The sequence below is a fragment of the Myotis lucifugus genome, unplaced genomic scaffold (assembly GCF_000147115.1).
Source record: "Myotis lucifugus unplaced genomic scaffold, Myoluc2.0 scaffold_582, whole genome shotgun sequence".
NCBI lineage: Eukaryota > Metazoa > Chordata > Mammalia > Chiroptera > Vespertilionidae > Myotis > Myotis lucifugus.
The window spans coordinates 234923-257144 of record NW_005871630.1 but is presented as its reverse complement, the minus strand read 5'-3'; the positions used below and the strand labels follow the sequence as shown (position 1 = coordinate 257144).

The 22222-nt window shown below is 58.6% G+C and overlaps 1 long non-coding RNA gene across 1 annotated transcript; it reads right to left on the bottom strand.

The window, feature by feature from the left end:
- Positions 1-20314: 20314 nt before the first annotated feature.
- Positions 20315-22042, bottom strand: LOC111823600. Its single transcript, XR_002826669.1, has 2 exons — positions 22002-22042; positions 20315-21066 (listed from the first exon to the last, which is right to left on the bottom strand). It is a non-coding gene; the product is annotated as an uncharacterized LOC111823600 (long non-coding RNA).
- Positions 22043-22222: the final 180 nt, after the last annotated feature.

The window sequence follows — 22222 nt, the reverse complement described above, 5'->3', positions numbered from 1 at the left end:
CATGTCAGTCAAGTAGCAGGCCCTTCTCCTCGATCCGGTTCTTGTGCCGCGTGCCTGGCCCCTGTCCCGGTTCAGGGTCCTCCTCGGAGTCTGGTCACTGCGGTGCCCTCCTGCCGCCCGCCCTGGACGGCCCGCTCCCCGCCCTCCAGCCGCGGCGGCCTCGGGAGAACCCAGCGCCCCTGGCTGCGGCCGCTCGGGATCTGAGTTGGAACCCAAATCCATCGGTTTCTCCACTGAACTCCACCAAGAAAACGCAAATAACAATCTAAACGCAATCGAGGGTCCAAAGGAGTGACCTTCCCGGGCCTGCCCGCCACCAGGGCACTCTGGGGGGCACTGTGCCCCTCCCTCCTGTCCACCGCCTCCCGGTAATGAAACTGAGGGGGTGGCACGGCCGAGGCATGGAGGTGACTCAGACGGTCCCTGCCCAGGGGGCTCTGAGGGTGGGTAGTTAGTAATGACCAAAGGGAAGGTCACCAGGAGGAGGGGCGGGAGCGGGGCAGGGCCAGCCAGAGAAGAGCCCTGAGCCCTGAGGAGGCCCCAGGGTGGGCGGGTGCCATGGGCTGGGGACGCGGGCAGAGCATTCGCAGGACCGCAGTCGGTCAGCAGAGCCAGGCGTTAGACCCCTACAGCAGCCCCAGGATCTCCCACACCCTTTCCAAAGAGCGGCCTTTTGCTTGGGCTTTGCGTGGGGAATCCGGACAGGGGGACAGGGACACCCTGAGCCCACCCCTCACCTGGGATGGCGCTGGGCCAGGGCCTCTCCGGGCGGGCGGGCGGCGCTGGGAGGCCCGCTGGGGGCGGCCCCGGGGACCCTGATGAATAACAGATTTGTGTCCATTTGCTTTGCCCCACTTTGCTCTTAGAAGGCCGCCAGGAAATAAATATTTGCTGGGTGAATGCAGGCTCCCCTTTCCCTCTCACAGCCCCAGCAGCCTGCCCCAGGCGCCCAAGGGCTGCTAACCAGCGCTCAGCGGGTGTCACCCTCCGAGAACCGCAGCGGCGGGCCTGGCTGCGTCCCGCTCTGTCCGAAATCCCCACACCCGGGAGCTGCACGCCGGGTTGCGCCCTGTGGGTGAGAGGCCCCGTTCAGCTCGGCACCCGCCCAGGGTCCCGCGGCCGGTCGGCGGGGACCAGGCAGCCCAGGCCGAGCGCCTGTGAGTCCCGTGCAGCCTCCACACGGGGAGTGCGCGCTGCACGTCCTCCTCTCCCGGCGCTGCAGGCCCCGACCTCAGCCCCTGGGACAGACACTGCACCAGGTCACACGGCCCGGCTCAAGGTCAGGACTTTCGGGCACCCTGCAGACTTATGCTGAAAGCTAGGAGCGCACCATTTACACAGATCCCAGCCGCCTCCCCCACCGGCGGCTCCCGCCCCACCGACAGCTCCCTCGCCGGCACCAAAGACCGGGGGCGGCTGCAAAGTGATACCTGGGAGGAGAAGTCCTGCTTCTCCTCTCGTTTTACTGTAAATGGAGCCTCACCCTTCCCAAAAGCTCCCGCTGCAGCTGCTCCCACTCCTTGGGCAGTAATTTGTTGAACGCCCACGACACCCTTGGAGGTTTCATGATAAATGATGTGGGGTTTTGTGGGGGGAAGGCAGGCGTGGGCGCTGGGCACGGGCGGGTCACCTGGGCGCCCCCACTCCCACTCCCCACCCCCCACCCCCGCCCTGAGGAGCGGGTCCTGCCGCCCCAGCTGAGTGGGCCCCTGGGGAGGGAGCGCGTAATTGGTTCTGCATGGCGCTGTGCTGGTTTATGTCCACATCGCAGGAAAGAATTCCGTGGGAGGCCCGCAGTCGGAGACCACGTGGCTGACTCCCCGCGGACGCCCCCCCCCAAACCTGTTCCCAATTAGGCGCTTGCAGGAACTCGGGGCCGCTTCCTCTGACCAGATCCTGCCTCTCCCATTGTGGAGCCCTGCTCGCCCTTCCTTTTCAAACGCACACGAAGAGAGGTCCCTTGGAGGCGGGAGAAGGGAGATCTGCAGCGGCTGCTGGAGGGACCGGGCGGGAAGGGTTGGGAAACGCTAAGCACGTCCCTCCGCACCCACCGGCCGGGCGCCCGGGTTTATGGGGCCGACACTCCGGCAGCTGGACGCCTCCAGACGGGCTGGCCACCTGGATTCGAGAGAGAGCCAGGCGGACCTTTGGGCAGAAGCAGTGTTTCCGTCCCGGGGCCGTGAGCCATCAACAGTGAGAGATCAGACGGACAGAAACCCCGTGGCTATTTTTAGGCCGCGCTGCTCACAGGACGGCTCCTTTCCCTGTTTCTGGGTCGGGTTTTGCCATTTCATAGTTTCCCTGCCGCCTGGGGAAGCCATCAGGCCTCACATTCCCAAACCGTCTTTCCTGCTGCTGCCGAGGCCCATGAAACTCTAGTGACAGGACTGCTCCCCTCTAATCTGTGGGGGCGCAGAAAGTGCTGTGCTGCCCGCACCCCCCCCCACCGGCATGGTGGCATTTCGGGGTGTCTGCTCTGTGCGATACTATCGATCCCCCGTCTGTTCCCTTCCAGCTCTCGTCTCCCAGGTGCTGTGGGTGCTGCTGGCCTCACAGCACCGTCCAGAGGAGACGGAGCCCAAGGCCGGGAGCCGCAGCCGCAGGGGCGTCGGGACACTGAGCCGCGGCCAGATTCCTGGGCCGGGCTCCGGGCTGACTGTGGCGATACCTCGGGGAGCGGGGAGCGGGGATTGGGGAGCGGGGAGCAGGGAGCGGGGAGCGGGGAGTGAACCTGGAGCTCCTCTCTGGCCTGGCGGCTGGGTGGGGTCTGTCACAGGCGGGAGCCAGGGTGTGGGGAGAGCAGGCGACGTGTGTGCTCACTGACAGCGCCCGGCGTGACAGGAGCACAGCCCGGTGCCCTGAACAACACACAGTTACTGTCTCACAGCCTGGAGGCCGGACTCTGAGATGGAGGTGTGGGCAGGGCTGGCTCCTTCCGAGGCCTCTCTCCTCGCCTGTCGACAGCTGTCCCCTCCCTGTGTCCTCACGTGGGCGCCCCTCTGTGCCCTAATCTCTTCTCATAAGGACCCCGGGCAGGTTTGATGACGGTGCCCCCTAAAGACCTCATCTCAACTGAATGACCCCCATAGAGCCCCCCCTACAGTGGCGTGCTGAGGTCCTGGGCTTGGGGCTGCAGTACAGGCTTAGGGGTGGGGTGTCCACTCAGCCCCGACCAGAATGCATTGCAGTTTGAGTCCGGAGAACCCCAGAGAACACCGAGAGGCGATGTTGGATATGAGAGGCGATGTTGGATGTGTGTCGGGGTGTAGGAAGGCGCTTGGCTGGGGCTGGGAGTTGGGGAGGGGGAAGCAGAGACGGGAAGTGGAGCCCCAGGCGCCGGGGAGTCGGTCCAGGAGAGGGGCTGGGGGAGAAGAGCAGAGATCCAGGACCAAGCACCCGGAACCCAACGTGGGGAGGGACAGGAGGAGAGCAGGGGAGGGTGGCGTCACCTAAGGGACCCCAGGAAGGGGTGGCCTCCGCGTGGGGGTGGGCGCCCTTTTGCTATCGGGCGTGAACCCCGCTTCTTGAGGCCACAAGGCAGCGGGCGTTGGGCGAGAGGCTGAGCTTTGCTTCTGCCCGAGTCCCCAGCACCCACCGGGGCTGTTTCAGGAACGAACAGACTGAGGTTTCTGTTTTCAGGAAACCAGCCACCTCCTGGGAGTTACAGAGGGCGAGTGTGTCCTGTGAGGGCAAAGGCTGGCGCCCTCCCCGAGGCCGTCGGAGCTAAAAGGAGCCCCAGACGCACCGCCCCCCTCGGAAGGGGAGCAGCCCGGCTGGCGGCGCTCACTGCGGCTTTGTTTGGCCTCTGAACCCTGATTGGTCGAAGCCAGTGATGCTTTCCAGATGCGCCCTCTCCTGCAGCCAGAGTCCGCCCCAGGGCCCCTCGGCGGGCCTCTCCCGCCAGCCTCTCCCCCTCGCTCGCCTGCACCCCCTCCACCCCCCCTGCGCTGCGGCCCCACTTCCTGCTGGGCGCAGGGCCAGGCAGAGGGTCCCCACGGCCCTCCCCTCCGGCTCCAGCATTCCACATGTGCCTCGGGGCTTGGAAGGCCCAGAATCAAAGCCAGGGACGCCCCCCCCTGCCCCCACCCCTCTGGCTAGCAGTACTGATGCCTTTAATTTGAAAAGTGCTTCATAATCTTCAGAAACACCCCCCACCAGTCTGTCTGAGTTGCCTGCCCAGCCCCAGCTCTCTGGGCGCTGCTGGGGGGGTTCGTGCTATTGGTTCCAGCTGCCTTGATCCCCCCCCCTTGGAGGCCAGCATGAACCCCCCCAACACACACAACTTACCCCCCACCCCAAGACCTGCCTTCCCCCCCCCCCCCCCCCGACTCCCCTGCCTGCCCCCGCCTTTGGGTAAATATCTTCCTTGGATTCTGACACTTGAACCAATAGGTGAGACACCCATGTGGCAACTCCGTTTGAACTTTTAACTGGACGTAGTTACAGATTCAGAGGAAGCTGCAAGACCAGCCCAGGGAGGCTTGTCTGCTTCTGGGACGGTGGGTAGAGGTGCCTTCCCTCTCCCTCCCTCTCCGTGGTTCTCAACCTTCCTAACGCCTCGACCCTGTAATACAGTTCCTCATGTTGTGGTGACCCCCAATTTCATTGTGACAAATTGAACATAATTAAAGCATAGTGATTAATCACAAAAACAATATGTGATTATATATGTGTTTTCCGATGGTCTTAGGCGACCCCTGTGAAAGGGTCGCGACCCACAGGTTGAGAACCGCTGCAAGTACAACAGGAAATCTGCACATTTTGTACAAAACAAATGTAAGAAGGTTCTGGAAGGTGGAGAGAAGCTGGTGGGCTGACTGGAGACCCGCAGCGCAGGCCTCAGGGAGTCCCCTCGGTGCCCTCAGCCTCGTGGGGGCCGGTCTGGGGGGCGGGAAGAAAGGGGGCTGCCTGGGTTCCCCACAGGCAAGGTGGAGACAACTGCCCCGGCACCCCCTCCTGCAGCCAGGGGACCCCGAAGCCGGCGGGCCCCAGCGGGCTTGCCCTGCCTTCAGGGGGCGGCACACAAGGAGCACCCCCACCCCCCTCCAAGGCAGTGCCCCCCACCCCAGGGGGGCTGGGTGGGGGAGCCGGGGCGCGAGGCCCCTCTCGCATGGGTCAGCAGAGACGCGCGGGGAGTCGAGACTTGTACCCCCAGCGTGGCCCTGACAGGCACCCCTCCTTCTCCCGGTCGCTCCGAGGAGGCCCAGGTCCCCGGGGCCGTCACCTTCCCCTGCCCTGTGGCTCGGGTGGGAGCAGTAACAAAGCACTTCTGTCTCCTCCCGCCGGAGGGTTCAGGGGGCCCCTCGGGGAGCCAGACCCCACCCCACCCGGTGGGAACGAGGGGCCCCCTTCCTGGTGCAGGGGGGCCGGCAGGACCCCAGCCCTTCCCCCTCCCCTGGCAGGAAGGACAGGGCCGCGTCCAGCCAGAGCGCAGGGGGAAGCGAGGGGACAGAGGTTTAGATCAGATGGCATCTCACGTGTAATCTGAGCACATCCGGTGTCGGCTGGGAATCACTCATCGCACCACCGAGAACCAGCAAGGTCTCCACGGAAGGAAATCCGACAATAAACAAATCTTAAGAGGGAGGACGGACAGACGGAGGTGGGAGATGGTCTGTCAGACAAAGACCCCGAAGCAGCCGCGGTGAACGCGCTTCGGCAAGCACTGGGAGATGCTTCAAACACATGGAAAAAGGGAAATTCTCAGCGAAGAAACAGGAGAGAGAGAAAAAGGGAGAATCTGTGAACCAGGAGACAGAACAACAGGAATTACTTCACAGGAACAACCTGGATGAGACACCCGGGGAGAAATGAGCAGGGCCTCCGGGACCGCGGCCACAACCTGAGATCTGATGTGTGTGAGGTCAGGCTCTGGAAGGAGGAGAGAACCGGCGGAGCTGGAATAATAACCGACAGCTTCCCACGTTTGGCAAAAGACACAAACCTACAGCGTCAAGAAGCCGAGTAAATGCCAAGTGTGATAAACCCAAAGAACCCCTCAGAGCCCAAATTCCGAACACGAAAGACAGAATAAAATCCTGAAAGCAGCAAGAGAGAAACAGCACCTTCTCTCGGGGGGAATAATTATAATCACTGCAGATTGCTCATCAGAAATCCTGGAGGTCGGAAGGAAGTGGTGACGTTTAACAAGGGTTGGGGGAGGGGAATTCACACTTCTATCCTCAGGGAAACTATTCTTTAGAGCAGGGGTCCTCAAACTACGGCCCGCGGGCCACATGCAAATACAAATATTGTATTTGTTCCCGTTTTGTTTTTTTACTTCAAAATAAGATATGTGCAGTGTGCATAGGAATTTGTTCAGTTTTTTTTTTTTAAACTATAGTCCGGCCCTCCAACGGTCTGAGGGACAGTGAACTGGCCTCCTGTTTAAAAAGTTTGAGGACCCCTGCTTTAGACAATAAAAGGAAAACCAGCACATTACCACGTTAAGGGAAACGAAGAGATATTTTTGTCAGCAGCCCTATCTTTCAAAATTACTAAAGGAAGTTTTCTAAACAGGAAGGAAACAATAAAAGAAGAAACCTTGTAAACCAGGGAAATAAGCACAAATACGGGGACATTGCTCTAGCTGGTTTGGCTCAATGGATAGAGCGTCGACCTGCAGACCAAAGGGTCCAAGGTTCGATAGGCACATGCCCGAGGTTGCGTTTCGGGCTCTATCCCCAGTGGGGGGGGGGGGGGCGTGCAAGAGGCAGCCAATCAATGACTCTCTCTCATCATTGATGTTTCTCCCTCTCCCTTCCTCTCTGAAGTCAATAAAAATATATTTAAAAAGAAAGAAACCATGCCAGAGAAACGGGATGCAGTGAGCGCACCCTGTTCCTAAAGGCATGGGAGTGCCGTCCACATTTTGGAACTTTCCACTCAAAATTGTCAAAATAAGAAAAAGAAGGCCTGTCACTCTCAGTTTGGGGGAGAAATTGCTCGTGTTGAACTGGGTCGTTTCCAAACATAATGGAGCTGGGGGTCCCTACCGAGAAGGTATTGCCCGAGGGGCGTGGCCTGCTCTGTCCCCGCTCAGGGGCCCGACCCTCCTGCTGGTGACGTCGTGTTCAGAACCCTTTGCTTTGGGTCGGCTCTAAAGTCTCATGAATTCTGTGTAACTAGGAACAAATTCGTGCTGGTCTCTCCCATCTTTACGGGCGGTTTCATTTCCCAGCAAAGTGTAAGAAGTGCATTTTGCATTTTCCCTGGCTCCACAATGAGGTCATAAGACCTGGGAATTGCCAACAGATGCGCGCTTGCTGGAACGCCAGGAAGTTTTATTAAAGTGATTTCATGCCCCGAGGAAGATCAGGCACGTGTGGGGCCGGCCGTGAGAGGTACACGCCGTCCCGGGGAGGGCCTCGGATTCCAGGGAGGGCCTCGGGTTCCAGGGAGGGCCTCGGGTCCCGGGGTGGGCCTCGGGTTCCAGGGAGGGCCTCGGGTCCCGGGGTGGGCCTCGGGTTCCAGGGAGGGCCTCGGATTTAACCTGGGGCTCAGTTTTGCTTCAGTAAGACAGTCCTTAATATGCACACACACTTCCCCCTTTTTAGTGTGGGCCTGTTTCTTGCTAGTTTGGCCTCTGTCCCCACCGTGACGCTACATTGCCAAAACGGCAACCTGGGGAACTGTCTTCCTTCGAGATGAGGCATAGAACGAGGAGACCGGAGACCTCCAGTTTCGTTTCGTGCCTTTTGGACAACCTCGGTTCCAATGTTGTTTAAATTGCGTTTTATTGATGAGAGAAGAAGGAGAGAAACATTGGTTTGTGGTCCCACTTATTTATGCATTGAATGGTCGCTTCCTGTGTGTGTCCGGACCCAGGACCCTGCCCGCACCCTTGGTGTAACAGCGATGATGCTCTAACCAACAGAGCTCCGCAGGCCCAGTGTTCTTCTATCACAATAACGAGCTCCTCGGGAAGCAGGGCAGGCTGGGGTGAGGGGGGTGGGGTGGGGAACCGCTGGTAAAGTCAACCCCGTGGGGAGGAAACAGAAAGGGCTTTGCAAACCCTCCACCCCGTGGCTGGCCCCACATCCATCTCAGGAAATACCTTCGCCAAGGGCAGGCCTGGGACCGCCATTCCCTCATGTCCAGTCCCCAGCTCACTGTCCGGACAGCCTTGGGTGCCTGGTGGCGGTCAGCTACATGGCTTCTTTGGGACTGCTTGACAGTCAGAGGTGTTACGTGGACAGCTGGGAGGATGGCCCATGCCTCCAGGCAAGGATGCTAGACTGCCTTTACCTCCAAAGTTAACCTTCTGAACGCTGAGCAGGGAGCCGGCCTCGCCATCCAAGGAGCTGCCTTGCTTGCAGCGAGAGCCCAGAGTGCGGGAGGGGAGGGCTCGGGGCTGTGCCGCCGGCAGGGCCTGTGCCTGCTCCCTTTCCTGCAGAGCTTGCTGGGGCGATGGGTTCCCAGGAGCCGTTCTGGGGAATCCTGAGAAAAGGGACCTTCCACTCTCAGGGCTCCAGGCTGTGGGGCGGAGGTGGCATTCTGGGGGGCAGTGGTGGTGTCTGTCGGAGCAGCCTTCTCTCTTCCCAGGTGGCTCTCACCTGCTCCCCAGGACTCCAGGCGGAGGCTCGCTCTGGGAAGACTGTGCTGCACCCCAGTCTGAGTCTCTTCTCCTGTGGGTCTCCTTGTCCCCCGCGTGTCCATCTGGCGTGAACTAACCACAAGAATTGCAACCCTGTTTCATTCTTCGCCTGTGAGCTCCTTTGGGAGGGACCGTGTCTGAAGTATCTTCGTGTCCCTGTGGTCAGCACAGGGTGTTCTTGTCCCCGCCTGCCCCGCCCTCCCGCCCGCCCTGCCTCTGCCCACCCCGACTCGTCAAGGTTCTTTTGAAGATAAAGCATTTTCCTCACCCCCGCTCCCACCGCAGCTGCTTTTAAGATTTTTCTTTGTGTTTGTGTTTCTGCTAGTCTGTGCTTCAAACGTGGTTGTCTTTGTGTTTACCCTGTTTGGGGTCGATTGAGCTTCTTGAATCTGTGGGTTGGCGTCTTTCATTGTTTGGGGAAAATTCTTGGCCATAATCTGAGTGTTGCTTTTGTGCCCTCTGCACCTCTTTTTCTGAGGCTCCGGTGATATGTATGCTAGTTAGGCATTTTGATTATGTCCTATGGGCCTTTTAGCCTCTGTTGTTTGTTTTTATCCACTTTTGTGTTTTTTTTCTGTTTCAATATACATATATTTTTACTGACTTCATTTTTCTTGTGTTCTGCTGAGTCTGACTCTGTTGCTAAACCTTTTCAGTGGATTCTAAATTTTTCGTATCTGGAACGTCCGTTTGGTTATTTGGTTCTTTTTCTCTAAAGATTCCAATTTCCAATTGGAAAAAACTACCTTTCGTTATTTTGCTTACACTTTCCTCCATTCCCTTTGACATATGAGTCATTATTATTTCAGAGTCTGGTCTGCTCACTGCCATGTCCGGGTCGCCTGCGGTTGGCATCCTTCCTGTCTTTCTCTTCAGGACTTGTCAGGGTTCCTGGGCTCTTCTCGTGTCTAGTAATTTTCACTGAATGCTGGACATTGTGCGTGGAAAACAGGAGGCTCTGGGTGGCCCTCTCCCCCTCCGGGGCTGGTTCTTCCTGACCTCCTGAAAATATTCCTGCTTAAGTGAGAAAAAGCTACACACAGAACTGTCCCTGTGAATAAATCACTTGAGGGCTTTTCATCTCAATGCAACCAGAAGTGAGCGGGGGAGGGGCTTCGGGGCAGCTGCAGGCATACTTGTCTGTCTCCGGGGCACCCCTGTCCCCCACATAGTGCTCTCCTGAGCTTCTCATTGAGAAGTTGGGGACTTGGTCTCCTCATCCCTGACAGACGACAGGAGAGCCAGCTCTGTCCTCCCGAGGTCCCAGCCCGGCTCTCCCACCTCCTGTCCGTGTAGCTTCGACATCTGGCAAATATGCGGAGAGGCGACGGGCGGTGGGTTTGAGGCAGGTCTCCTCCCAGGCTGGTCTCCTGTGTCCTAAGCCCCACGCTGCCTTTCCGACGTCCCCCTGGCTCCCAGGTCCCCGCACGAGCCAGAACCAGCAAATGTGCCACCAGGAATGGGGCCGTGCGTCCGGACCCCCTCGCGTTCCCTGCCTCACTGCCGTGTGGCCATGCAAATCGCCGCCGCCTTCTCTTTCCCCTGGCAGAGCCTCAGGGCCCAGAGCAGCCCAGGCCTCTGTCCTCAGAATAAGCAATGGCTGGAGGGTGTCAGGGCGCCTCCAGGTCATCCCACACCAGAATGTAATCTGGCCTCATCCTGAGCGCGTCCACAGCTGTGAGGCCTTAAAATAGGGTGTTTGCAATGGACCCAGGTTTGCCTAACTCAGTGGTTCTCAACCTTGGCTGCACATTAGAATCACCTGGGAATCTTTTTAAAATCCTGATTTCTGGGCCTCATGATTTTAAAAAGATTCCCAGGTGATTCTAATGTGCAGGCAAGGTTGAGAACCACTGGCCTAACGGATGCGATGGGACTACTGACCTGGGACGGATGATCTGCTGCTTACTCCAACTTAAAGGTAGGAAGGAATGTACCGACGGGCGTGCCCATGTGCTCGCTTTGTATAAACCCCGCGCTGACGGAAACGCCAAGCACAGGGGCATCTCTGCCGCGAGCCCTGGGAAGCCCTCGGGGTGAGCGAACGGGAGCGGAGGGCGGGTGGAGAGAGGAGCCTGGGGTTGGGAGGTGGGACGGCACTGCCCCTCGGGGGTTTGAGTTCCTTTCATGTGATTACCATGTGGTTTACCGCATTTCCACAAATGTCCCTCTGCGAACCCAGGCTTGCGTGCGGCTCCCTGAGATCGGCTTGCAGGCCGGTGTCCGGGTTCTAGTCAAGGGGCCACAGTCCCCCCCTCCCCACTGTGCACCCTGAGTCACCCCTGCTCTCGGGAGAGTCCCGACCCCGTCTGGCCCCGCCCGTCCCCTCCTTTCTCCTCCCTGAGACCTTACAGAGGCGGGAGGGTTAACCACGGCCCAGGTCAGCCTCCTGGCCACTCTCTGTGCTTCAGCGGGTGGACTCCAGACAGGGAGCCAGGAGGAGGGGGAGGGGAGCAGCCTGCCCCCCACCCCACCCCACCCCCGGCCGCACGGGCCCGCTGAGCCCTCTCCTCGGTGCCGTGGCCGATTTCCTGTCTCAGGGCTGTGGGAGGGCCCGGGCCATGGCTACAGCTCACCAGGGCTGGGCTGGTCTGCATTGAGCCTGGAGTCCCTGGGTGTGAGCCACGGGGGCTGCGGAGGCCCAGGCCACTGCCGGAGGGACAAGCACATGGCCCAGGCAGGCCGGCTGATCTGATCAGACACGTGCACGGGTCAGGCCTGCCCGCATTCCCCATACTTCCCTCAGACACTCTGTGTAGGTGCACGCAGGACACAGGAGCTCCTTCCCTGAGATGAAAGGGCAGCCCGGCCAGTGGAGAGAGAGAGAGAGAGAGAGAGAGAGAGAGAGAGAGAGGGGCAGTCAGTGCTGGGCAGGCTGGCCGGGCGAAAGCCGGGGAGAGGGACCCATAGAGACCAGTCAGGTTGACGAGAGGGGAAGCCAGCAGCCAACGTGCCCCACAGACCACCCAACCCGTGCCCTGCGTCACCCCAAAATCCCAGAGGGAGGGAGAGGTGTTGGTGATCTGAAACATGAGAGCACGCGGAATGTGGTCATGCTGAAGTCAGCCTCATAAACTGCGAAATCCGAGACGCAGGCCGCCTTCCCCCGGGCTCAGTCAATCCGCGCGCGTTACATTCAGGCTGAGACTAACGCCACAGATACAGGGGGCCCGGGGCTTGCGTAGGGCGGGCTGGGACGGGCAATGCTGAGGTGGGCCACCCTGTCACCACAGTGCTCCGGAAAGTCAGAACCACCTGGGGATGGACCCGCAGGAGGGGAGGGACTGCAGGGGGGGAGGGCCTGCCAGGGGGGAGGGCCCGCTAGCAGGGAGGACCAGCCAGGCCAGGCAGTGGCAGCCACAGGCGGAGGGAGGGTGTTTCATGTCTGAATGGGAACGCCGCCCCCATAGCATCAGCCTCTTGGAGGCAGGATTTTGTCTGTCTGGGTCACTTCTGCACCTGGGACAGTGCCCGGCACACAGCAGGTGTGCAGTAAAGCACTTGTTGCGTGACTGGGTGAGTAAGCAACGCACCAGATACGCAGAGAGAAGAGCTGAAGATGAAACAGAAGGGAATAGACAGCGCGGAGTGTCCCAGGGCTTCCTGTGGCAGCCGGGAGCCCTGGGCGTGGTCCCGCCCACATCAGGGAGCCAGCAGGGGTTCAGTGAGTCCCTCTGCTGGTGCCCAGCTGCCCTGGGCGGTGTGGGGCCGGCTAGAGCCTGGGCATGGCCACGGTCACGGCCACGGCCACGGTCATGGCCACGGCCACGCCATAGACACCGCAGTCCTCCGGGGCCTGGCAGTAAAGCTCGTGGTACCTGGGAGGCCTCTCCTGGCCACACCCACCCTGTGACCACACAGATAGGAGCGAAGCCCAGGGCTGGAAGGAAGGCAGGGGCCAGCCGGCCAGAGGAGCCACTGGGCCCTGAACAGTGTGCACCTGGGCTCAGGGGACACTGACCCCAGCGCCTGCCTCTGGGAATGGCAGCTTCCCAGCCCACGGGAACCCACAGAGCCCAGCGAGCGACGTCCCAGCTCATCCATCCAGCCCTGGGTCGGGGCCCCACAAAGACGTACAGGGAAATGGCTAAACACGATGGAGGATGGAGACAGCAGGCCACCTGCAGGGCCCGGCCTCTCTCCAAACCCTGCTGTTCTTCCTGCCTCGGCGCCTCTCCCCCCTCTTCTCGGCCTGGGAACTCTTCATCTGCTTCCCAGCTCGAGGTCAGGGTCTCCACGAAGTCTCCCGAGACTTCCCTCCCCGTCCCCCGTCCCCCCCTTCTCCTCCGTCGTCATAGTTACCACTTTCCATGTGCTGAGCACAGGTCTCGAAACTCCCACTCCTTCCCCGATCTAACCCCCCAACCCAGAATGAGGCCCGGATGAGTGACTTGCCGACGGTCCTCCAGCCAGAGGCCCGTGAGGGCAGAGCTCAGCCAGCAGGAGAGACACAGGTGCCGAGTCCCTGGCTCTGTGCGCACAGGGAACCCCAATCATGCTCCCTTGGGGTTTGCTTACATGCTTGTCTTTTTAAAAGTATTTTTAAAAAATATATTTTATTGATTTTCTACAGAGAGGAAGGGAGAGGAACAGAGAGTTAGAAACATCGATGAGAAACATTGATCAGCTGCCTCCTGCATCCCCGCCCCCCCCAACTGGGGATGTGCCCGCAACCAAGGCACATGCCCTTGACAGGAATCGAACCCGGGACCATTCAGTCCGCAAGCCAACGCTCTATCCACTGAGCCAAACTGGCCAGGACTATATACTTGTCTTTACCCAGGAGGTGGGAGCCCACTCTCCTGAGAGCCAGGCTCGGCTCACCTGCCTGAACCGTTCTGCTTGCTCCTTTCCTTGCCCGCCTGGCGCCCGCCTGTGGTCACACGGAGAGCCCTGCTCCCACGGCCCTCGGGCCTCCCTGGCACCGAACGGCCGGTTGGCATAGTCTCCCCGACTCTGAGCTCCTTGAGGGTTTGCTACTTGCAAGTCCCTTCCCTCTTTGAGACGCGGTTTTCTCATCTGTAGAACGGGGCCCGTGGGGCCAAGAGCGAGGCGGGCACTGCATAAACTCCCGGTTGCCACCGGCTGCAGGAGGGAGGGGCGGCCCCCAAGCCCTGGACGGGGGGAGGCCCGGGGCCTGCTCCTGGCCAGGCGAAGCAGGCGCTTCCTAAGGCTCCCAGCTACCCAGATTTTCCTAAAACATGACTCAATGCGAGAGACTGCCGAGCTCCTTCTAGAAAAACAGACCCACGGAGACTCCCGGCCCCGACCGTGTCGCTTAGCAAGTCTTCGGGGCTTGGGAAGGCCCCGCGGCTCCCCTGCCACACGGCCGGAACCCGAGGGGACTTCGGGCCTCTGATTAGAGCCTGGATCCTTCCAGAAGGCGGGCGGGCGGCTGAGCCGACTTAGAGAGGGGCTCCCCGGAGCCAAGTGCCCTTTGACCCGCTCGCCCGACTCTGGGACTCCGTCCTAAAGACGCGATCCCCGAGGTGGAGAGGCTCAGAACAAAGACGCAGTCTTTGCAGTATTTCTTCTAACAGCAACGAACCGAGCTCACTCACCACCTAAGGGCTGCGCTGACGGCTCCCCAGCCCGCGGTGTTTTATCGGCCACCCGAGACGGAGGCTTTGCGGCCACGGAGCACGTTTACGACCGGATGTTAATGAACGAAATCAGGTTACAGGCCTGAGCCGGCCCGAGACGGGCTGTGTAAACTGCATGTGAAATACTGCGACGCAGCCACCCGACTCCAGTTACGGCCGGAGGATGGGATGATGGATTCCTCCCCCCTCCCGCTCCCCAGCTCTCCGCAATGTGGTTCCAGTTAAAAGTAGATCAGACGCCTGCACGGATCGAAACAAAGAAACAATGGCTGGTTTGTGCAAACAAGTTCTGCATGGCCTGGGTTCGATTTTTTTTTTTCTTTAATGAGCAAGTAATGTTTGTGGAGAGTGAAACATACCCCGTCAGAAAGATCTACAACTTCCACTCCCCGAATGAAAATACCTTTCTCCCAACGCTCCTCCGCGCGTACATGCAGTTATATGTTAACAAAGGCTGGCCTATCGGCATTTTGTGCCTTGCTTTCATTTTTAGTTCGTTTAGGAAGCAAGTACCTCTGTTGCAACAGCCTTCATGTTTACAGATGTAAAGAGTCGCGTGACATTCCGAAGTGCGGACACGTCTTATATTTACTCAACGTTCCTCCGTATGGCACGCTAGCTGTTGTGTTCCCGTGTCTGTGCGTGTTTCCAGTATAAATCTCAGGGCAATACATGTAATTGTACATAATGTACACAGAGTTGTGCATAATGGGTCTGGAAAATCTTATAGCTTTCCTTTATCTCAGCATTCACAATTAGAAAACACAATGGGAGAATACTCCATTCAGAATTACAATAAGAAATATTGCCCTAGCTGGTGTGTCTCAGTGGATAGAGCATTGGCCTGCGGACTGGAGGGTCCCGGATTTGATTCCGGTTGGGGGCGCATGCCTGGGTTGCGGGCGTGATCCCCAGAGGGGGGCGTGCGGGAGGCGGCCGATCGGTGACTCTCTCTCATCATTAATGTTTCTATCTCTCTCTTCCTCTCCCTTCCTCTCTGAGATCAATAAAAATATATTTAAAAAGAGAAATATAAAGTGCTTAGAACTAAAGAAGTAAGATGCAAGGTCTGTACTTTTTTAAAAAAGTATTTGCCCTAGCCAGTTTGGCTCAGTGGATAGAGCGTCAGCTTGTGGACTGAAGGGTCCTGGGTTTGATTCTGGTCAAGAGCACATACCCGGATTGTAGGCTCGATCCCCAGTGGGGGGCACGCAGGAGGCAGCCGATCCATGATTCTCTCTCGTCATCGATGTTTCTATCTCTCTCTGTCTCCCTCTCCCTTCCTCTCAGAAATCAATAAAAATATATTTTTAAAAATGCAGCATTTTACTAAAAGGTACAGTTCTCAAAGGAGAGGGAGTCACGGGCTGGGCTTAAGTCCCCAAAGTGCCCACTCCATCCCACCCCTTGGATGCTCAGGACACCCATGTACCCTGTCTCTCTCCATATAAACCTGGTTTTGCTGAACTCAACTCAAACATCTCACCCACAACTACAACTATTTTACCTCCCACCAAAGGCAACCAAAGTCATGTTCCGACCTTACATCCAGATGCCGTGAAATGCGGGCCACTGTTCTCAGTGCCCACATCGTTAGGGGAAGGTGCATGCCCCCTCTAAGCCTCTAACAATCTCCACATCCATCAGCGCTCTTAGTTGTCAGCGCCAGGAACCAGCTCTGGAGGATGTAATTAGCAAGAAATGCACTGGGATGGCATTGGGCAGCCGGTAGGTCATCAGGAACACTGCAGACCAAGCCTAGAGGCTGGGCTGGAACAGGGGTGTCTGGAGTAGCCAGGGCCACAGCCAGATTCAGGCCCCAAAACCATCCGGTGAGCCCTAACCAGTTTGGCTCAGTGGATAGAGCATCAGTCTGCGGACTCAAGGGTCCCAGGTTCGATTCCGGTCAAGGGCGTGTGCCTTGGTTGTGGGCACATCCCCAGTGGGGGGTGTGCAGGAGGCAGCTGATCGGTGTTTCTCTCTCATCGATGTTTCTAACTCTCTATCTCTCTCCCTTCCTCTCTGTAAAAAATCAATAAAATATATTAAAAAAACAAAACAAACCATCCGGTGATATCACTACCACGTGCCACGTGCCACTCAACACCGGATGCCACGGCTCGCTCGGCTGCCAGCAGAGACCCCAGGAATCCCACGTGTTTGCTGCCGTTGCTTCTAACCGCCAACAAACTGGATTCGCCACCAACCCTGCCCCTTTCCATCACCAGCTCCCTCTACACAACCTGCGGTCGGCGGACCTGGTGGCCGGCCAGCACCCTGGGGTGGGAGAAGGAGAACTTTGTTTCTGCGAGGCTCCTAAGCGGGGAATTCTTCAAACAAAGGTGGAAAAACAAATAGATGCTTGTTATCAGCCTGTTTGCTGTTCTGCAGCCTCATTCCTGCACTGACGGCTGACACCAGCAGAAACGGCGCGAACAAAAGCCCAGACACACGCTGGCCGTCTCCACGCTCCAGGGGCAGCTTTTCCAGAACCAGAGCAGAGTTCTCTCATTTTGTCAAAACAAAATTACTCTCCCTTCAGCTATGGACGGTTTCTTCTTCCTCACCACAGGAGCTCCAATGCTTTTTTTCACACTATAATAAGAAAGTTACCCCTGGATTTCTGTATACAAACGAGAGAGGAAGGGACAGGGAGAGAGGGATAGAAACATCAATGATGAGAGAGAATCATGGATCGGCTGCCTCCTGCACGCCCCACACTGGGGATTGAGACCGAAAGCTGGGCATGTGCCCTTGACCGGGAATGGAACCGTGACCTCCTGGTTTATGGGTCGGCCGCTCAACCACTGAGCCACGCTGGACTGGCGCTTTTCATCTTTTTGTCAATCACGTTTGCCACGCCCACGGGACTACGCTTATGGCGGCGCTGCGTGCCCCTCCCCATGGTCAGGCTCCCACCTGTGGCCTCTCCTGTGGCCCGGAGTGGAGGGAGTTGGCTCTCAGCACTGGGCCAGCTCTGGGGCCGGCAGAGGGCAGGGCCCGGGGAGCCACCTGGGTGCCACATCCCTAAGCCACAGTCTCCTCAGAGGTGGTTGTGATGCTCCGTGTGACTCTGACCCCGAGCCCGGCGCTTGTCACTGCATCGCCACCTGCTAGGAACGCAGCTCGGCCCATCCCCGCACTCAGCAGGATGTTTGCCCGCCACAGGGTGCAGAGGCTTCCTTCCCTCTGGGAGCCCGGAGGCCAGGGGCAGAGAGGAAGCCAACTCTTCAACAAAGAAACAGGAGGTAGGAAACACCAGGATGTCTTGGGTCCAGGAGCCGTGCAAAGGCCCGGGGACTGCCGCCAGTGAGCCAGGGGTATAGGGGCGGGCAGGGGCCAGGGCAGCCGCTGCCCCCCGAAACCACCCATGGTGCGCCGCAGCCGCACACGAAGACCCACAGGACGCTGTCCTCACAGGCTGGGCGGCATCAAAGCCATTTGTTTTCTGGAGAAAAACAGGCCCCGGGTGCCAACAACGATCTTTCAAACAGACAGAGAGCTGTTTGTCCCGGAGAGCAATGGCTGTGCGGCCGCTCTGGGATGAGGGACAGCTGGGCCGTCACAGCGGGCGTGATGAATGGCTTCCTGCTTGGAAATGAAGCCGAGGGGGTGTCATCCTGCCCCGACCGGGGCTCAGAGGGTGGGGGGCCTCCCTGGAAATCAGTCCCATCTTCTGCAAACGACACGCAAATGTGCTGTCACGTTTTGACTTACGCAGAGCTGCAGAGGGACGCGCAGCCAGGAGAACGCTCTCTCCCGGTTAAACATCAGAAGCGGTCAGAACGTGGTTTTTACTCTGGCTGCCAAGAAAGTCAGGGTGTAGAGAGCCCCTGGGAAGGCGCATGGGCATTTCTTTAATAAATTGTCAGCCGAATCCAGGGCGGTAGGCAAACCACGTCCTGGAAACACATTTTGCCAAAAGGCAGAAGTGTTCTCAGCTTGACCTTCAGCCCAGGTGCCGGGAGTGGGTTTTATTATGTAAATCCAGCCAAGCACCAGGAAAGAATGTGACCCCATCCAGAACTGACATTACAAGAATGCACATAATCTCCTTTATCTTGACCTATGACGAAACTTCCTGGTATTTGGGGTATAAAATAAACACGCTGTATCGGTGCTGGGTCCCTGTCTCTCCATCAGAAGAGGGCAGCGTTCCCACCCGGTCCCAGCTTTTCCTTCCATCTCTGTGTCTGTCTCTTCCTTTCATTTTCTCAATCCCCAGCCGTCCCTACTCAGGAACCGGACCGCTCCCTAGCCTTGCTGGACGCGGAAAAGAGAGAACCCTCCACATCAGGGTCAAGTTTAGGTGCAGGAACCCTATCCCTTCAGCCTTTGGTACACTTATTCCTCTCCATCTCAGCTGTTTCCTAAAAAAGGAAAAGAAAAAGTTCACCAAACACAACATCCACTTCCATTTAGTTCCTTTTGATCTTTAGTTACAGGAACTGCTGTGTGGACCTGCACGCTCACATGCAATTCTGTTTTCCTCATTATTGTTATTTCTTGACATAATATTAGGTCACGAAGATCACACTCCACTTAGGCCTCCGAGTGGGCCTCTCACAGGGCGCCCGTGGCACGTACCGCAAACAGGCCATTGTTGGACATGCTTTATGTATTTATTTATTTTTTTAGTTTTTCTGTATAATAAACAATCCTGCTGTTACGAAAACAAATGAGTGCAGGTCATGAAAGCAGTCACACAGAAAGCAATGCGAACGCTAATAAGCGCACGGGGAGCGCCGGTCAGCCTCCGTGGTGGTTAAAGACGCGTTGGAGCAACGAGACGCCCGTTTCTTTTGCCCGTGGAAACGGCCCAGATTAAACCAAGATGTTGCTCAAAGCCGGGGAGGAGGCGAGAGCCACGCTCGGCCCGTGCCTCTGCCAGCGCCGCGAATGGGTTTCTGGGCAGCGATGGCTCTTGGGGTGCAGCCACGCTGGGAGCGGAGCCAGGGCCCGCGGTTTCCGCCGCTGCCTGATTGATAACCCCCAAAGGACACGGCCAAGTGCATGTGTGTGCACACCGCTCTCATCCTGTCACTCGCTAGCTGTGCGATGCCGGTTTCAACTGATGGGGAATGTTTACGCCGTGGGGTTCAGTGACAGACGGAACCCTCCATAGGCGCCCGGGACTGGGAGACCCATGTCCTGGGTTTAAATCCCAGATCCTCTTGTCATGAGAATCTGCCCACGACCTCACCTCTCTGAGCCCCGGCAGAAAGGGGTCCCTGAAGCCCCGAGAGCCGTGTGAATTTTAAGGAAGTAACATCTGAGCACCTCCCTCACCCTCTCGGCACTCCAGCCTCGTTACGGGGCTTAAAAACACAGCTACCGCCAAGCACTGATGAGTCTCATTTGTCTCCACCCCACAGCCAGCTGCCTGCAGGACCCCACCACCGCCTGGGCCCCAGGCCACCAAAATGCACCAGGCAATCTTCCCGAGCTGCCCAGGGTCTCTGTGCCCCTCGCCTTCGCAGATGCTGTTCCCTCTGCCCAGGAAACCCTTCCCGCCCTTCTGCGAGCCTTCAGGGGCCAGTCCGGGCCACCTCTTCTGGGAAGCGCCTCACCCAGGAGGCAGGTAGCCAGGGGCCCCCGTCTGGAGCCTCGAAGTTCTGAGGCTCCTGTGGGGAGAGGAGTCACTCGTCTTTTTGTTTTTGGTGGTTGTTTTGTTAATCCTCACTCGAGGGTATTTTTCCATTGAATGTTTAGAGAGAGTGGAAGGGAGAAAAGGAGGGGGAGAGAGAGAGAGAGAGAGAGAGAGAGAGAGAGAGAAATATCGATGAGAGGCACATGGGTTGGTTGCCTCCCCCAACCGGGGCAGGGATCAAACCTGCAAACCAGTACAAGCCCTGGACCCGAGACCCTTCCGTGCCCGGGGCGACGCTCTAACCACTTGGCTGCACTGGCCAGGGCTTGGTTTCGATTTTTAAATCTAACATGCATTCGGAAAAGGGCATTGCCCGGCCCGGGTTGCGGGCTCGATCCCCAGTGGGGGGCGTGCAGGAGGCAGCCGATCAATGATTCTCTCATCATTGATGTTTCTCTCCTTCTCCCTTCCTCTCTGAAATCAATAAAAATATATTAAAAAAATAAAAAGAGGAGGGACATATCATATATGAACGGCTTGATAAATTTTCACAAATGGAGCCACTGGTAACCAATATCCAGTTAAAAAGAACAGATCCTAACCACCAGCACCCCCCTCCCAGCTTCCTTGTGTCAGTCGCTAACCCTCCCACGGCCACCGCTCTCCTGACGTGTCACCTGTTTCTGTCGTTCTGAGACGGAATTCCCACTGAGTTCTTTCTCGTCCGCTGTGCTGTTACACGGATCCCTGAGAGCCACGCTGTGGCTGCATGGGTGGCAGAGCTGTCGCTGTCAGAGCCGTGGGGCACTCCGAGGTGCGTGCCGTGAGCAACGGAGTGTCCCCGGGAAAAGCCACTCACCCCCGCTGGGTCTGTCCACATCGCCGGTGTGTTAGCGGATGCCTCCCATGAGCCAATAGAGCCGCGCGCATGGTACCCTCGGAGAGGGGAGGGGAGCGCCGGCAGCAGCAGAGTGTCTGGTGGGATGTCTGGGTCACTGGCGGCGTCCACACGTGGCAGAGGGCGTGGGTCTCAAGTCAGGCGGCGGCCGTAGCCGTGGCACCAGCAGCCGTGGCACCTGCCCGGTGGGCGGAAGTCGGCAGGGCTCCGGGCGCGACTGGGGACACAGCCACACTCCAGCGTTCCTGTTACACCGTCACCTCGGTCCTGACAGCACTGGACACGACCCTCATGGCCACAGTGACTCCATATTGGAACTTCCGAGGTGTCCAGCAGGCCGCTCCGCTCTTGCTCTGCACGGTGTCACTGGCCCTGTTTTCTTTTTAAATATGTTTTTATTGATTTCAGAGAGGAAGGGAGAGGGAGAGAGAGAGAGACATTAATGATGAGAGAGAATCATGGATCGGCTGCCTCCTGCACGCCCCCTACTGGGGATGGAGCCGGCAACCTGGGCATGTGCCCTGACCGGGAATCAGACAGGGACCCTCCAGTCGAAACGCTAGCACACACGCACATGGCCTTTCTCTGGGGGGAGGCCCACACATTCGGGACGGTTCCTGTGGGTCGCACCCCATCATCCGCACCTTCACTGCATTCCCTTCCTGTTTTTTGTGTTTTTTAAAAAAATAAATCTATGTATGGTTCCCACAGACGTGGGCACCACTGGTGGCTGCAGCCATGAATTCCTTCCCAAAGAAGTGGCCCCGGTTGCCCTAACCGGTTTGGCTCAGTGGATAGAGCCTCAGCCTGCGGACTCGGGGGTTCCAGGTTCGATTCCGGTCAAGGGCATGTACCTTGGTTGCGGGCACATCCCCAGGAGGCAGCTGATCGATGTTTCTAACTCTCTATCCCTCTCCCTTCCTCTCTGTAAAGAATCACTAAAATAAATTTTTTAAAAAAAGAAGTGGCCCCGCAGGCCCCGCGGAAGGCTGCTCCCCACCCGCAAACCCAACCTCTTTTCCTCGCGGGTGGGGTCCACCGCCCTCCACCGCGTGGGTGGGGATGCTGGCCGAGTGCCTGCCTCTCCCGACGGGTCCCGTCGGGGGCGCACCTGGGTCGGCCACGGCTCTTGCACACCTCGGGGCGAACGTCGTGCGTGGGGGGGGGGGGGCCCGAGGGTGGGACACCAGCAGACGGGGCGCGCGAGGCTCCGTCCCGCGGGGAGCCCACCAGGGAACACCGCCCCTATTCCCTCCCCGAAAGGCGCCTCCGACCCCGGGGACCCGCCCTTCCCCGGAGTCCCGCGGAGCTGACCTTTGACCCGGAGCCCGCCCTGGGCCGGAGGGGGGGGGGGGGCGTTGCACCGGCGGGCAAGGGGGGTGCCTTCCCGCCCCGAATGCGTCCCCCTCTCTGGCCCCACCAGGAAAAAGTTTGGGGCCGCGCCCCCCACCTCCCGGAGGGGGACCTGGGGCGCCCCCTCGGGGCCGGGGGCCGGGTAAGCGTCCCCATACCCCGGGGGGCCGCCCTGGGGGTCG